Here is a 4,772-nt window from a genome sequence, read left to right as displayed (position 1 = left end):
GCAGTTCTGAATAAATTAACAATTTTAACAGTTTTCTCGATTCATTTCCATTGATGCAGGTCTTTGACTCGTGCACAACATCTAGCTCTTATAAAATATGTTGCAGTAAACAGTTGGTTCAGTGGAGTTAATAGGAAGTGGAAATGCTCCCCATATGCAGCTTTGTGAAACATCTTTATTTTTGTCTGTTTTGACAGTCTCTGCTGGGCAAAATAATAATAATAATAATAATGTGTGTTTCAACATGCAGGTATAATTCAAACATTTATGAGTGACCATTTCTGCAAATGTTCTTCACGTCAGTAAATGGCGACAATTGATGATATTACTCCACATATCACTCCGTAGATGTTGTCAGCTTGAAACCTGATTTATACTTGTTCGCGAGCTTGCGTGTGACATAAATGACATCATCGTGGCATTGGTGGAAGTGCGTGTTGCCGCTGCAAACACTAATTTCTTTCAGTGGTACACGCCGCATTAAAAAATAAATGCATTTCACAGAACAGTGCCATCAATCCCTTGAATGTTGGAGAGACAGACTGTAGCATTGCTCTTTAGATTTAAAGTCGGCATGAAATGAAATTCACCCAATCTATTTTCTAAATTCATGTTATCGATCTAATTGTGAACGATTCATCCATGCCTATGTTTTATTTTATTTATTTTTTGACCTCGTAATCTTTAATCAATATGTAATAACTCGATCTTCCGGTGAAACGACAGACTTCTCACTGGTGACGTATGTAGGACTTCTCCAATCATTTAGTCTGCCTAAACCCCGCCTCTTTCTTATAAATACCACAACTTTGTGTAGAGTTGTACAAAGGGTCAATCTCATGTTGGTGAAGATGGAAAGGTGTATTTTCATCTGTTTTCCTTCAAAACTATCGTTCCTTAACCCAAACTTCCTTGGTTACGGGTCAGCTGGCTTGAATTTACATTTCGAATGAGGAGGAATAATGGCGAGTTCGCGGTTGTGTTCGAGACATTTCACGCCTGAATTGTTGAGGTGATCACTAGCCACAAACCTTAGACCACAAGGGGGCAAAGGAGTTTCTTAGGCACTACGAAACCGGATGTGGAGGAATTAACATGTCGCCAGTTGAGGAGTGTGTGCTTTTGTATTTGCTAAAAAGATGACAGAAAAATTATTTTATAGTCTAACTTGTTCGGCAAGACTCTCCTCAAAAAGCTGCTCCGCCATAACAGTTGTTGCTTGAAAAAATAACATTTGTGCCACTTGTGGCAACGCTGAGAGTACAGCGTGGACCTGCGTTAGGTTATGAATTGCGCTCTGGCTCATTTCACAATGCAATGTCGCGTGAAATCGAGCTTGCATAGCAAGGTGCGTCCGCATTTTCATACTTGCATAGAGTATGTTTTGGACCTTAAAGCAGCACTCTCAGAGAATCATATACAGCTCATGCACCTCACTTGGATATTTATACGTGAATGCAGAAGCATCTTGCTATGCTAGCTCGATTTCACACGTCAATGCAAGTATGCGCTGTATTTTCAGCGTTGCTGCAAGGGGCGCTACAGCAGTTTTTTTTTTTTTTTCAATCAACAGCTGTCATGGCGTAGCAGCGATTTGAAGAAAACCTTTCAAACAAGTTTTTTACAAACATATTTTTCTGTTGTCTTTTCAGCAAATACAAAAGCACACACTCCTCAAATGTCAACATGTTGACTCCACATCTGTTTCGTGGTGCCTAAAAAATATTTTGCCCCTTTGTGGTCTGAGGTTTGTAACCGTTAGAGCAATTCAAGAGCACACAATGTATATACAATGGGACCACGTGTTGGCCATGCATTGAAGTGCTTGCATTTGCTTACTTGCGTGAAGTAGGTTTGGCCCTTATACTTTACGCAAAAAACGTTTTCATTCAACGATCTACATCTGTGTGGAAAGGCCTGAAAAGCATCACCAAGTACAGGACACCACCCCCTCTGTAGAGAATCAACAAATGGCTAATGAACTGAATGTGTTGTACTGCAGCTTTGAAAAGCCCAGTCTCACACCCCTCCCCTGTTCTGATCTTCATTTCACACATACACCAACACTTCATGAAACAACCCTCTTCCCCACTACTGCTACTCAACCTGCACTTATGGTCTGTGAGGAGGATGTGTGCAGGGTCTTTGGGAAACAAAAGACTAGGAAAGCTTCAGGCCCAGACGGTGTTTCACCTGTCTGTCTGAAAGTCTGCGCTTACCAACTGGCCCCCATCTTCACACAGATCTTCAATAGATCACTGGAGCAGTGTGAATTTCTCTGTTGCTTCAAATGCTCCACCATCATTCCGGTCCCCAAAAAAGCCAAAATCGCATGACTTAATGACTACAGACCTGTAGCTCTCACGTCTGTGGTCATGAAGTCGTTTGAGAGACCTACTGGTTTTGGCCAACCTGAAGGACATCACTGAACCCCTGCTAGAACCCCTTCAGTTTGCTTACCGAGCAAACAGGTCTGCGGATGATGCTGTCTACATGGGACTGCATTATATCCTGCAACACCTCGACAGACCTGGGACTTATGCAAGGATCTTATTTGTGGACTTCAGTTCAGCCTTCAATACCATCATGCCTGATCGTCTTTTAACCAAACTGACCAGCTCTCCGTGCCCACCCCAATCTGTCGATGGATCACCAGCTTTGACAGATAGGCAGCAGCTAGTGAGACTGGGGAAACTCACATCCGGGGCCCTCACTATTAGCACTGGTGCTCCTCAGGGATGCATTCTCTCTCCACTGCTCTTCTCCATCTATACGAATGACTGCACTGCAAAGGACCCCTCTGTCAATCTCCTGAAGTTTGCAGATAATACCACGGTCATTGGCCTCATCCGCGACAGTGAAAAGTCTGCATACAGACGGGAGGTTGAACAGCTAGCTGTCTGGTGTGGTTACAACAACCTTAAGCTGAACACACTCAAAAAAGTGGAGGTGATAGTGGACTTCAGGAGAAATCCCCCTGTTTTTCTCTCTTTCTCTCTCTCTCCCTCTCCCATTCACCCTTTCCCTCTCCTCTCTCCCTCCCCTCGTCTCTCCCCAGGTTCCCAGGAGGCGGGGTGAACCACCGGCTGGCTGAATGGCTGGAAGGGCAGCAATTCCCCTCCAGAGATGGGGAGGGAGTTGGTGAATCGGACAGGGGAGGAGTGTGACGAGGAGGAGGGCGTGGCTGGGCCGTGAGGTTGCACGGCCGGCACCTAGTCAATTTCGAAAGAGAGAGATGCACGTGGCCACTGTGTGTGTGTCTTATGTTTTATGTTGTTTTAAGTTGAGTTGGTCATTAAAGTTTGCGTTACCGCAGAGACATAGCGTGTGTGGAGGCTTCACGCTATTCTCAGTGGCATCCACGCACAACTCTCCACGCGTGAGTGAAAACCACATTATAGCAACCACGAAGAGGTTACCCCATGTGACTCTACCCTCCATAGCAACCGGGCCAATTTGGTTGCTTAGGAGACCTGACTGGAGTTACTCAGCACACCCTGGATTCGAACTCGTGACTCCAGGGGTGGTAGTCAGCGTCTTTATTCATTGATCTACCCAGCCCCCAATAAGACAGATTTTTAATAAATACATTAACTTGCCTTTACTGGAACACAAAATCCATGCGTCTTTCCTTGTGAATGAACATCTCCGTCACTTTGGTGTAAAAGTCGCTCACTTGTTGAAGTTTCGATAGCCCCTCTTTCTCGATTTTTATTTGAAATTAACTTTGCCAAACTGGCATAGGTCATCGATACTTACACTGCAGATATCCATTTAGCACTTAATAACGCATTAGTTACGTGAATGTGAAGGTGTTGACAAAGTCAAATCTAGCCTGTCAGATAGCGTGACTGAAGGAAGGAGCTTCTGATTGGCTTACTCATTTTGGTAAGCATGCTTCCCATGGCCATTTGTAGAGGGCGTGAATGAATGTACAGTGTTGAATTATGGGCAATAAACAATGCTTTTAATCAGAGAAAGCATAACATAAAGTGCCTATACCTGAGGGTGACGTCAAAGCGAATAAATGAATAACTGTCTGTGCTGCTCAACCGAGATTAAAGATGACAAATTTAGTAGTTTATATTAACAATTCTATTTAAATATTTCATAGTGTCATTTTTCTTTTCGCCCTTCTGTTAGGTAAGCACTGCTTACCTTTCTTATATGGATGGCACGTCTCTGGCCTTCAGGACTCCCCCATAGTGCAATAATGTAAATAAATATCTCATGTACATACACTGGCGGCCAAAAGTTTGGAATAATGTACAGGTTTAGCTATATCTGAAGGAAATTGGTACTTAAATTCACCAAAGTGGCATTCAACTGATCACAAAGTATAGTCAGGACTTTACTGATGTAACAAACAGCACCATGACTATTTGAAAAAAGAAATTTTTGACCAAATCTAGACAGGCCCCATTTCCAGCAGCCATCACTCCAACACCTTATCCTTGAGTAATCATGCTAATTTGGTACTAGAAAATCACTTGCCATTATATCAAACACAGTTTATAGCTATTTGATTCATTAAATGAAGCTTAACATTGTTTTTGTTAGGTCTAAAATGGCACACAAAAAAAGGCTATACAATGCTTGAAATTGCCAACTGAAGATTTCATACAAAGGTGTACAGTGAAGTCTTCAAAGACAAAGGACAACTGGCTCTAACAAGGACAGAAAGAGATGTGGAAGGCCAGATGTACAACTAAACAAGAGCATAAGTACATCAGAGTCTCTAGTTTGAGAAATAGACACCTCACATGTCCTCA

The 4,772-nt window shown here is 42.8% G+C and overlaps 2 protein-coding genes and 1 pseudogene across 2 annotated transcripts in view; 2 read left to right on the top strand and 1 right to left on the bottom strand.

Annotated features, from left to right (window-relative positions):
• The window catches only part of LOC127418577 (zinc finger protein 721-like), a 620,351-nt gene that overhangs the window by 240,444 nt on the left and 375,135 nt on the right, over positions 1–4,772 (bottom strand). The gene's annotated exons all lie outside the window — the stretch shown is intronic.
• LOC127419354 (zinc finger protein 721-like) overlaps positions 1–4,772 on the top strand; it is a 173,817-nt pseudogene that overhangs the window by 39,480 nt on the left and 129,565 nt on the right.
• The window catches only part of LOC127418613 (gastrula zinc finger protein XlCGF57.1-like), a 61,372-nt gene that overhangs the window by 39,682 nt on the left and 16,918 nt on the right, over positions 1–4,772 (top strand). The window lies entirely within an intron of this gene.

Source organism: Myxocyprinus asiaticus, chromosome 28, assembly GCF_019703515.2.
Source record: "Myxocyprinus asiaticus isolate MX2 ecotype Aquarium Trade chromosome 28, UBuf_Myxa_2, whole genome shotgun sequence".
NCBI classification, from domain to species: Eukaryota; Metazoa; Chordata; class Actinopteri; order Cypriniformes; family Catostomidae; genus Myxocyprinus; species Myxocyprinus asiaticus.
Note: the sequence above shows the minus strand (reverse complement) of the source record. Positions and strands in the feature narration are given on the sequence as shown.